At 36.8% G+C, this 13,129-nt stretch overlaps 1 long non-coding RNA gene across 1 annotated transcript in view; it reads left to right on the top strand.

The window, feature by feature from the left end:
* The first annotated feature begins 7,550 nt into the window (after window positions 1–7,550).
* The window catches only part of LOC141578166 (uncharacterized), a 367,419-nt gene continuing 361,840 nt past the window's right edge, over window positions 7,551–13,129 (top strand). Inside the window, exon 1 of the long non-coding RNA XR_012508204.1 lies at window positions 7,551–7,725. This is a non-coding gene — a long non-coding RNA (uncharacterized LOC141578166). The remainder of the gene's footprint in view (window positions 7,726–13,129) is intronic.

The following is a 13,129-nucleotide window of genomic DNA, read 5'->3' on the forward strand; positions in this document are numbered from 1 at the left end:
AAAAAAGAAGATTAAACTAAACGTATCTCTGGTCCTGCTGCTTCCAAAGTTCTGTGAGTCCATGATCCAATATTTCTAGTGTGGCAGCCCAACCTCAGAGTCCTCTTGTTGGCTGGCAAGAAGATGACTGGAATGGATGTTTTTTAATGTCCTCCTGGCATCCATACCTCCCTTCCTTTAGCCTAAATTATTGTGATTTTTTTCTGGTATCCTCTCGTCCTCCTTCTCACACCACACACACACATGCACGCACGCACACCCCCCGCCCCAACAGGTCCAGGAGTGAACTCTGATTAGTTCATGCAAATCAGAGCGGTCACATTCCTTAGCCAGTGATTGGCTCAGGAATAGACAAGCAATGCGATTTGGGGCAATGAGTTACCTCGGTGAGGGATTTCTGGGAAAATTTTTCATTCATCATCTGAAGGAACTTTTAAGGGGCAGAGTCTTCAACTGTATGTGTAAGAAAAGGGTGTAGCTTTGGTTCTATTTTTGGCAGCTGGCCTTTGAGGAAGGCAGCTACGATGAGGTTGATGCTGTGAAAAGCAGAGCAAATAATTAGGATCCTTGATAACATCATTAAGGTGCCAAGATTAGTCAACACTGGAGAATCTTAATATTTTTAGAAACTGTGTGTTTTATTATTGTTTCCAGATTGAGTTGTTTTCTGTTAATGGCAGTTGAAACATCCGTATACAACACATTGTATCTCACCAGAAAACATATGTGGAAGTGCCCCTAGGAAGTAAAAAGTGTTATAAAAATTCAAGGATTGAATTGTTTGATGGAACTACTTCTCTGCAATTAAAGTGATATATAAAAGTATTTTTTCCTACAAATATTTATTGAGAGCTTGAGATGTGCTAGGCACCTTATTAGGAGGTTAGCTTTAGGACACATTCCAATTAACTGGCTTCCTCAAGGCCACACAAGGGATGAAGCAGAGAAAGATGAAAGACCGGGAATCTTGATTTTTAATACAACTAAAGGACTTTATTATAGGCCTTTTAGTACCCTGATAAAAACTTTTCACTTCTCATAAAGAGATATTTAAAAGTTGGATATGTTACTCATAAGACAAATGACTTAGGACATTCCTAGCTAAAAACAAATTATTTTACTTCTATGATGCTGTTCTAGAAGGGAAACTGGGTGATGGAATGAGCAAACTATTCCAAATCCATTATTACTATGGGGAAATTCAGATATTTGAGCAAATATTTCTGTTGCCTTTTAGTACATCATGTCTGAAATCCAGACATGATTGTTAAATATCTCCTTATTTTCATTGCCAGTTTCTCTGGTGGGGAACCTTTTAACTTCATGATTTGTGTAATGTCATACTTTCTCCATTCACTCAACAAATATTAAGTTCCTACTGTATGCCAGGCATTATGCTGCTAGAATCTGGAAGTCCTTCTTGCTTCATACCCTACATGCCACCTAAGGATTTCTAATAAGTTGGCAACAGTCTTTACCTGTCTTTCAAGATCTTCACATTCAACCTACCTTTGAACTCATCACCTGCCACTCAATTTCAGGATTTTTCTTCTGCTGTAAGTAGATCCTTCTTGGTCCCCAAATGTTCTTTGCAATTTATTTTTGCTGGCCAATTTACACTACTTTTACTTTTAGAACACTTTTATTCTTGCTTTTCTTGGTTAACTTCTTTTAATTGTCCCAAATATAGTTTAAAGTCTAATTTGTTCTGATGAAAATTATTTTAAACCTAGGCTTTTGCACCCAAAGTATTAGGTGTAAGGGTAAAATAAAAACAGTTTTGGAAAACAAGGACTCTTGTTGTACAAAGTATCTACATAATCATTTCATGACGTATGTAAGTCAAATCATTGTGCTGTATACCTTAAAATTATGTAGTGCTATATGTCAATTATATCTCAATAAAACTAGAAGAAAAAGCAACAAAAAAGAAAAATTGTCTACACACTCCATTCATAAAATTATTGCTTGAAAGTATAATTTAGTAAAACAAAAAAGGCCCACTATCATCACTCCTGTTCAACATAGTCTTGGAAGTCCTAGCCACAGCAGTCAGGCAAGAGAGAGAAATAAAAGGGATCCAAACTGAAAAAGAAGAGGTAAAAGTGTCACTATATGCAGATGACATGATACTAAATATAGAAAACCCTAACAGGTCCACACAAAAACTACTAGAGCTGATCAAAGAATTCAGCAAGGTAGCAGGTTACAAGATTAACGTTCAAAACTCAGTTGCATTTCTTTACACTAATGATGAATCAACAGAAAAAGAAAGTAAAGAAACAATCCCCTTTAAAATAGCACCCGAAGTAATAAAATACCTAGGAATAAATCTAACCAAGGAAGTGAAAGACATACATGGAAAACTATAAAGCAGTGATGAAGGAAATTAAAGAAGACTTAAAAAAATGGAAAGATATCCCATGCTCCTGGGTTGGAAGAATCAATATTGTTAAAATGGTCACACTGCCCAAGGCAATCTACAGATTTAATGCAATCCCTATCAAATTACTCAGGACATATTTCACAGAACTAGAACAAATCATAATAAAATTTATACAGAACCACAGAAGACCTAGAATTGCCAAAGCATTACTGAAGAAAAAGAAAGAGGCTGGAGGAATAACTCTCCCAGACTTCAGACAATACTATAGAGCTACAGTCATCAAGACAGCATGGTATTGGTACAAAAACAGACATATAGACCAATGGAACAGAATAGCCCAGAAATGAACCCACAAACTTTTGGTCAACTCATCTTCGACAAAGGAGGCAAGAATATACAATGGAATAAAGACAGTCTCTTCAGCAAATGGTGTTGGGAAAACTGGACAGCAGCATGTAAAGCAATGAAGCTAGAACACTCCCTTACACCATACACAAAAATCAACTCAAAATGGATCAAACACTTAAACATAAGAAAAGATACAATAAACTTCCTAGAAGAAAATATAGGCAAAACATTATCTCACATACATCTCAAAAATACTCTCCTAGGGCAGTCTACCCAAGTAATAGAAATAAAAGCAAGAATAAACAAATGGGACCTAATTAAACTTACAAGCTTCTGCACAGCAAAGGAAACCATAAATAAAACAAAATGACAACCTACAGAATGGGAGAAAATTTTTGCAAATGAAACCGACAAAGGCTTGATCTCCAGAATATATAAGCAGATCATACGACTTAATAAGAAACAAACAAACAACCCAATCCAAAAATGGGCAGAAAACCTAAACAAGCAATTCTCCAAGGACGAAATACAAATGATCAATAGGCACATGAAAAAATGCTCAGTATAACTAATTATCAGAGAAATGCAAATCAAAACTACAATGAGGTATCATCTCACACCAGTCAGAGTGGCCATCATTCAAAAGTCCACAAATGACAAATGCTGGAGAGGCTATGGAGAAAAGGGAACCCTCTTACACTTCTGGTGGGAATGCAGTTTAGTGCAGCCACTGTGGAAAACAGAATGGAGATTCCTCAAAAGACTAGGAATAGACTTACCATATGACCCAGGAATCCCGCTCCTGGGCATATATCCAGAAGGAACCCTACTTCAAAATGACACCTGAACCCCAATGTTCAAGCAGCACTATTTACAATAGCCAAAACATGGAAACAGCCTAAATGTCCATCAACAGATGACTGGATGAAGAAGAAGTGGTATATTTATACAATGGAATACTATTCAGCCATAAAAACAGACAACGCCATTTGCAGCAACATGGATGCTCCTGGAGAATGTCATTCTAAGTGAAGTAAGTCAGAAAGAGAAAGAAAAATATCATATGAGATCGCTCATATGCGGAATCTAAAAAAAAACATAAATACAAAACAGAAACAGACTCATAGACATAGAATACAAACTTGTGGTTGCCAGGGGGGACAGAGGGGTGGGAAGGGACAGACTGGGATTTCAAAATATAGAATAGATAAACAAGATTGTACTGTGTAGCACAGGGAAATATATATAGGATCTTGTGGTGGCTCACAGCAAAAGACAATGTGACAATGAATGCATGTATGCTCATGTATAACTGAAAAATTGTGCTCTACACTGGAATTTGACACAACATTGTAAAATGACTATAACTCAATTAAAAAAATGTTAAAAAAAAAGAAGTAGGACAACATGAAAAACAACATAGTGTATGTTAATAACTTCCCTTAATCTGAGTAGAGTGAAATTTAATTCAGATAGAATTGAATACTTAGTAATATATTAACAGTGGTCATGTTTTTTGTGGTGAGATTAGGATTTTTAATATTCTTCCAAGATGTTCTTCTACATTTTCTGAATTTTCTACTATAAACAGGCATTATTTTGAATACTAAGATAAAAAATCATACAATTTAAAGATATATAACTATTGCTTTATAATGAAGACAAAAAGTTTTTATTTGGAAAAGTCTTGATGATGCAATCAGAAATACATTTAGAGTCTTAGCAGTCAATTACTAAGCTATTACTTTCACAAAATGCCTACTTCTATTGGAATTATTCAAAATATCCAACCATAGGGTCTTATTTATATGTTAATTTTTATATGTCCTTATCATAGAGAACTATGTAATACTAAAAACTGATGACATAAAAGCATGTCTGTTGACATGGAAGGGTGTTAGTGATTTTTCACTCAGTGAAAGGAAGTATAATTTTAGTTTTTAGAATAAAACATGATGAGGAGACATTAAAATGGTAGTAGTGATTTTTTCCTGGGTAATTGAATTATGGGCAGTTTTGATTTCTGCTTTCTACTTTCTATATTTTATATGAATATGAATTTCATATATAACAAAATTCTTTTCTATATGTACTCTTCAGATTCTTGAGGTAAGAGAGGAGTTACTTGATTTGATAGAAACTAACTGCAGTTATATGTAAGGGCCCAGATCCTCCACAACCAAAGTGTAAAGTAGGCTTCCAAAGGTCAGTCAGCCTGAGCCTGAAGTATCAGTCTTCCCTGTTCCCTTGACATTTATATTACCAAGGAGAGGTTATAACCGGTGAGGCTTGCCATGCTGTGATGTGTTGCGGAGTGCTGTTTGGCAGTGCTCGGGCCAGATGTCCTTGGAGGCACAAGCCAGCTCTGTGCAGCTCTCAGCTAATGCGTCTAACTGCTTAATCAAGTTGTTAATCAAATGTGAGGGTAAAACAAATGATTCTTGGAAAGCAACAGCTCCTTAGGAGGATGATGCTGACTGAGATTTGACGGTTCATTCCAGTGAGGTAGTCACTAGGTATATATCTTCTTTGTGGCCTTATCCAGCTCCTGTATTTCATCCAACAGTACTTGATTCAAAGAGCCAAGAACTTTGAGTCGCTTGTTTGTGCCAGGGACTGTGCTAAAGGCAGTGTAGGGCAAACACACAGGTTAGCTGTCTTTACTTAGAAAAGTTGCTTTTAGGATTATAGTGTGTTTATGTCTTATGGTGTTTAACTGTATCTCTAGTTATATCTACTTCTGTACCCATATCTACATCTGTCAGTTCCCCTCAAACACGGAAGCTGTGGTTCCATTTAGGCTGGGTACTTGGCACAGCTGATTAGAAGTCTGATGCCAGGCTGGTTCTCATTTCTTGGTTGATATCAAATTTTAACATTTTGGAACCCTTCAGAATTCTTTCTCTATCCACTTAATTATTTCTCTAAATGTGTACCTTTTTCTGTTTTTTTTTTCCTGCTTAGATGTGAATGGGCCCATTTAATCTAAAACGCCTATCTTCGAGTTTGGAAAGTTTTCTTCTGCAACTATTATCTTGATTATTTTATTACCTCCTTGAGTCCTATTTTGTCTACCTGTAGTTACCTTTTATATTGTTAATTTCTATCTCTTTGTTTTTGTCTTAGAAGATTTATTCAATCTTCTGTGTCACAGATTTGGTCTTCTGAAGTGTTTATTCTGTGATTCAGCATTTTTGAAATTTTTGTTAATAACTTTATGACCTACTTTTCCAAGAACATTTTCTCTTTCTTTGCTCCCTTTTTATAGCAGTATGTTTTAGTTTTATGGATGTCAAGTGTTGTCACATTTCTCTGACATTAATTTAGAATCATTTCAAATTTCTCTTCTTCAGTATCACTGTTTCCTCTAGAGTTAGGGGCTCTGTATATTTATCATGGTCCTTTTCTCTCATACTGTTCATTTTCCTCAGATGCTTACTGACTCTGGGTTGTCCTTTCAAATTTATGAAGGAAGAACTAGTTTGATAATTCTGGGCAACTCATATTGTGCTTCTTCTGCAGTTGGGTAGTCCAATTTACACAGATGGTCTCTCCCTGGACTGGCGGAGGCTAAATTAGGGCTTCCCTTTAGAGAGTGTGGGATAAATGAGGCCCCCAGGACTGATGAAGTTAGGAGTTCGTTATGTCAGGCTCTGTTTTGTTTATCTTTGGCGCTAACACCCATACTGGGATGGCTTGCCAGGATGGTCTTTCACTTTATTTGGAAATATCTGTGCTGGTCTGGAGCCTGTGCCTCGGATTCATTCCTTGCCTTTGCTCTGCTCCTTATCACAGGAAAACTGGCTTGCAGGCTGTGTTTCCTGGGTCTCATCTAAAGTGGTTCTGGCTGAGTTTGGCCAGTGGGGGACACAGAGGTGGCAGATTGGGATGTGGAGGAGGACAATGAAAAAGACCCTTCTCACCCTCCTTCTTCCTGTCTGTCTCAAGCAGTGTCTCCAGAAGTAGCTTCAGCTTTCCCCGACGTGCTTCCTCCAAGCTTCTACTGAGCAACCTTACCCTTTGCCATCAGGAACGTCACATCCACCCCGCTTCCTACTTTTGCCCTTTATCCCTGTGTGCCTCTCAGCAACACTATCCTCTGTGTACTTGGTTACCTGCATTAAATTCCTTCTAGTGTAAATGTATTTTTTTCTGCTTCCCTGGTTGGACCCTGACTGATACAGTAGCCGGCTCTAGGGTGAGGACAAATTCTGCCGCTGCACTGTTTTGGGGGAGGGGAGAATGGCTGATTAGTCTAGATGCATTGTAGACATTTTTAAAATTTAATGTCTTGTTGATGATTGTCTGATAGCCTGCCACTACTCATGAATGTCCTCCCTCCATGAATCTGTTTTCTTGTAGAATTTCTTTAAAATTTTTAGTCTACTGAAAGAACCATTTCTTATCTTCATCACTTTTATTGATTTCTTCCTCCTTCTCCCTCTCCCGCTTCCTCTCCTCCTTCTCCTGTCTCTTCTTCGTTTCCTTTTCTTCACTGGCAGTGAGCATAGGGGCTCCCTTCGTGGGCTCTGGATTAAAACCCTGACTCCACTAAATATGGTTTTGTGACTTAACACAAGTTCCTTAGCTTTTTTGTGCCTCCGTATGTTCACCCATAAAATGCGTGTTGCTGAAGATTAAATGATGTACGTTCAGAAGAGTGCCTGAAACATGATAGTTGCTCAGTAGAAACTAGCTAGTATTATTTTAGCTGCTGTTATTACTGTTTTTAACATTTTAATCAGATTTTGGGAAGGAAGGTTGATAAATGCCTGAGTTCAGTCCACAATTTGAACTGGAAGCATGCAGCCTGATTTCAAACTGTTAGAATGTTAATTAGCATGTGTTGAAACAGCACATACAGAGGGAAAAGTGCAAAGGAAAATGGATAAACTTGCTCTTGATAAGGTCAAGAAGATAGGCGGTGATTACAGAGAGCAGCCTAACAGTTAACATTTGCATGTGGACGCGGCATCAAATATTTTTTCAAAGTAAGTAGCCTGCTCTCTAAGACTTGCTTTTCCTCCATCCCTGCTTCTTTTCTAGCTCTATTTCTGTATCGAAGCTTTCTTTTCTAGGATGAAGTAAGGGTTTTCTTTCCCAGATGCAGTTTTAAACGTCTGCAATAATAATTCATATTGGCACTATCCCTTCTCTATAATTGTTTTTGTAATCTGCTGAAATAAGTCTTCAACAGGAGGTAAATAACATGCAACAAAATGTTCTGTTTTCTATAAGCCCTGAGAAATTTTTTTCTCATATTTGTACAAAATGGCATGTAAAACTCAACAATAACATAGGTTGAGCCAGTTCTTGACAATAACGTAGGTTGAGCCAATTCTGATTCTTTGGGATTTTTCTTTCATTTTTATCAATAATTCAACTTGCAGTTTGGTTTTAATTTAATTGCAAGATTTAAGAGCAAAAGTTTCTTGGAAGCTATCTGGATGCCAGGTTGATTATGTTACATTTTTTGTAGAAAATTTGTTTTTCCATATATAAAGGCCCTAAACTCCTGGCTGATACAGTCTCAAGTTTTTGTTTAATTCATATCTTGATGGCAAGAATCTTCTTGGGGAGAAAGTGACAGACTTTGAGAGCATAGAGATATGCTTAATGTCTGTATGATTCTGACTTTATTATGAAATTTCTCTTTTATGTAAAAAGTACTTTCTTGCTCAGCAGTTCATCAGCTACTATAAAAGCTATTTTTCTTTGTTCCTTATAATTCTTGTGAATCTTAAGTTGCAAAATTATTTGAAAACCAAAAGTAAGTTATGATAGATGTATAAGGAAATACTATATTTTGGAATAAATGCAAAATTCACACTGGAAGTTGTAAAAGAAAAAAAGGACTTAAAGAATTATTTTCTTTAATATCGACTATTTTAAAAAGTTTGATTTTAATATAATTTTTTAAAGTTGTATTTTATACATGAAGCATTCTCAAAATGATATGCTTATGCCATATGTCAATTCTCCTTTAACTGAAAAAAGTATATGAAAAAAGTGTATATCTGAAGACAACATGGAAAAAAATCTGCATGAACTTTGTGCCTTTTTGCTTTTCTGGTTGTTTTTGTTGCTGAGCGTTTGTTTAAAAATATCTATATGATGAGGAATAAGTGATTACAGGTCCCATGGTATTACAGCTGTAAGACTCTAAACCTATCAAAACACATTTATTATGCCTTAAAAAATACTTTACAAAATGCACTTTGTACTAAATAGTGAAAGATTTGAGCATGGGGATAAACTTGACCAAATTTTTCATTGTTGTTGTTCTTTGAAAAAGTCAGTACTTGCCAAAATGTACATCTGTTTGTTCTACTGTGGTTAATAATCTGTTTCTTGGAGTTTTCAGTATCCCTTTGGGTTTATGCACATGTGGCAAACTCTTTTTTCATGAGAATGAGTGAAAACTTAATCTCAATAATCCAAAAACAACTCTAAACGTTGTCTATTTATTTGTGTTCAAAAGCCTCAGCAATTTTAGTTCCAATTCAAGAATCCAAGGAAGGAAAAGAACACACTGTGCCTTAGGAAGTATCTGGGATACTTCAGAAGTTTAGTGACCTATGGGGAATATTTCCAGTGAAGTAGGTCCTAGTAATTGCTGGGAGACACAGTGGAATGTCAGAAACTAAAAAGTTGGCAAAGTGATGATCCTTAAACAACCATATCCTCCCTATTACAGTTGTCAATTTTGTAAAACAAATGTTTGACAATAGTGAAATGAAGAATAAATTATTCTAAATAGGTACAAGCCCTTCTTCTTGATCTGTCTACATGGTCAGTTGTTTTATCGGAAATTAAAAAATAATATAATTTACATATGACTACATCAGAGAGAAATGTAAATAATTGCAGCAAAATATAATTTTAACCATTAATCTCAGCTGAATAAGACTAATGAAGTTTAATGAAGACTCTTCTATTCCTGTACACAAAATGCCAATTACATCTATTCTTTCTGAAGAACAGGATCTCCAGACACATTTACTTCAATAAAATGAGTTTATTAAGCCTAGTCTAAATAGAAGACAATCCAGAGAGTGAATAAACAGAAATATTCAAGGGCATAATGTTTATGAAACAGTGTATCATGTATTTAATTCAAGGAAATAATTGATATTTCAGGAGATTTCAGGATTAAAGACAGTTATAAAAAAAGTAAAAATATGATGTATATGTATGCACCCGTATCAAGTTTTGAAAAATACTGTTATAGTAATATGAGAGCCAATGCTACCATATATATATTTCTACTTGACATAATATACACATATATTTAGCACAATGGAAAATGACGGTAATATAATCTTTTCATCATGTGGAAATGGGAAGTGGAAGACAGTTTAGAAACTCAGTTCACCTCCTACGCACACACACACACAGCCCAGACACACCCACCATATTGGGTGAATCCTACCTTCAAGATGATGTACTATCATCAAAAGTTATGATATGTATTTTCTCTTTCAATGTTTTCAGTATTTTTTCTTTTATATTCCCATTTTGAGATTTCCATCATATTTCGCGTATCACCTGTATTATTATTTGCTGAAAACAACTTAATTTTAAAATGTAAGTTTATCAAAAGAGAAATCTCACTGTCCCTACTATACAGTCAGCATCATTTGCAGTACATAGGCAACAAAAACAAAATAATAATAATAAGTTCTAGCTAGATGTTGTTGCCCACCAAATGTTCTGAGCACAAGGCCTGCTTTCTCTGAGTTAAAACGTTAAGTGTTAAAGGCTAGCTCCAAACTGAGACTTTTTTTCCTGATGGGATTAAAAGATTGAAGGAAAATATGAAAGGAAATAACTTTCTTATTATGATTTTTTAATAATCGTCATTTTCCTAGTTAGAGTACCACCTGACATCAACAGTCTCGCTTAACAGAGTCATCTCAAGTGCCAGTAGCATCCCACCCTGTGGGAGGCATTGCTGTTCTTCAGTCTCTTTTTCTCCTGTTTTAGATAGGAGAATGAGAAGAAGTGAGGTGGCTCAGTAAATGTGTTTTTCTATTTTCTTCGGTGGGCAGGACATATAAATAATGGGAAGAGTGGGCTAGCTAATCCAGCAGAGATGAAAAGAGCTTATTAAACAGCCTGCATCATTGGTATAAGATTGGCAACTCCGTATACGAGATGTCACCAGTAATGGAGCATCTCTTTTCTTTACTGCCCAATAATGCCCCAGGACTGGAAGACAAACGTGAACTTGGGATTGGAAGCTAATAAATGGGACACTTTTTCTAAGAGGCCGAGAGTAGCAGGGTTAATGAATTACAGATGAGGTTGTTTACATGGGTGAGCACTGTTTGCTTTTCCTGTCATCAATTTTATCTTTTCCAGTAAGAGTAAGTACACTTGTGATGAAAGTGGGGGAGGGAAACTAACATAGCTCTAAAACAATGTTTAATTTTTTTTAAAAAAATCTGTACTTCTAAAAGAATGTTATTGCTGCCTCTTTTCTAGTGCTGAGAAAGGTTAATTTCTAGTTGACTCCTAATGCTTATAAGCTTTGATGCCTGATAGGAAACGTTTCTGAAGCAAGAGGTTCTTGTTCAGGGACAAAGTTGGTGTGGGCTCATGTTTGAGGGTGGGGCTGTGTGTGTTCTTTACTTTTTATACATCTGAGAGAAATTTTAGAAGTTATCTGGATCAGTATGGGGCATAGATATCAGAACAGGATTCTGGCATCTTCTGTTTCCTACTGTTAGAATTAGTATGAGCCAGGAAGGGGCAACTACTGAACTACAGATCCTCTCAGAGTTGGTCTTGAAAAACAATGGTGAAGGTGAATCCCCAGAAAAGGCAGGACTTCAGGTTGTCCATGTGGTTGAACATCTATTCTGGAAGGAAAGAAGGCCTGCATGGGAAAGTATTTGATAAACTGTGGCTAATGGATTGATGCCTATTTATTGGGTCCATTACAAAGTGGCCATGGCATCAAGAATGGAAGTTATACATGGGCTCAATGACATGGACCTGCTCTCACCAAGGCTGATCTGGCTTCCAGACACTCAACTGAGTGTTCAGCCTGACTGCAGCAAAGGATGACAGTGGGTTTCTGCACTACTTACAAAGGGAACAGCTTACTGCCGCTTGCTCTTCAGGGAGGAGGCAGCACTTGTCCACACAGGGACAGACTTATTCAGGAACACATTTTCCTTCCCTGCCTTCAAGGTGTCTGCCAGCATGTTGGTTCATGGATTTCTGATTGCTGTACCCATGGCACTCCATAGGACATCACCTCTGACCGGGGGCTCATTTCATAGTGAAGGAAGTGCGGCATTGGACTCATGGAATTCACTCTGGTCTTACTTTGTGCCCTATCCTCCCCAAATAGTTATTGTGACAAAACAATGTAATGGCATGAGGAAGGCTCAATTACAGTGTCAGGTGGGGAAAAATACTTTGGGAGGTTTAGAACCATTATGTAGAACGCAGCTAATATACCTTAAGCCAGCAGCTGATATTCAGTTCTATCTACATAGTCAGCATATGTCTAGGAGCCAAGGATGGAGATGAGATTGGCTTTTTATCACAATTTTGACTAATAATGCACTGATGGAGTATCTTTCTTTTGTCTTCATGACCCTGGGCTCACTGAATTTTAAAGATCTAGAGAGGACTGCTTCTACTAGAAGACTCAATCATACTTTTGATAAATTAGATGCTCCCTGGCTATTTTGGGTTCTAAATTCTTCTAAACCATTCATCTATCTTTGGGCTTCTGGTAGAGTTCAAGCAATGAAGAGCCCTTGTGGGAGAGTGGAGGGAGGAGGAAATGTGAAGTCAGGGTGTTTATTTTCCTAGACCCCCTTCTCGTAATTAGCAGATTAGGGACTACTTGGTGTTTGCCCCTCATCTTATATTTGAGAAACTTGGACTGAGAAATGATGTGATTTACACAGAGGAAAAATTTTAAAAGATTTTATTAGATTAAGCCTCAGGTAGAGTCTGATTAGGCCAGAGGTAGTAAACTCAAATAGCATTCTGTGCGATCAAATGTCAGACAGGTCGGGGAAGGTGATTTGGTCAGTAGAAGCATGAGTATCACATGAATTGTTGGGAACTGGAGAGGGCATTATCCCCTCTCCAAATGCAGCACCTTCTACTTAGTGTTAGCTGGCTGCCACACAGGTGGGAATGCAGGGGCCAGTGCTGGCGTGTGGAGTTTTTGAGAAAACCTGAAAAATCTGGATTTTTTTTATTCAAGTATAATTGACTTACAATATTGTGTTAGCTTCAGATGTACAACAAAGTGATTCAGTATTTTTATATATTTCAAAATGATCACCATGATAAGTCTACTTACCATCTGTCACCACACAAATTTATTACAATTTATTATTGGCTGTATTCCCTGTGCTGTGTATT

The sequence above is a fragment of the Camelus bactrianus genome, chromosome 1, assembly GCF_048773025.1.
Source record: "Camelus bactrianus isolate YW-2024 breed Bactrian camel chromosome 1, ASM4877302v1, whole genome shotgun sequence".
In the NCBI taxonomy this organism is placed as follows: domain Eukaryota; kingdom Metazoa; phylum Chordata; class Mammalia; order Artiodactyla; family Camelidae; genus Camelus; species Camelus bactrianus.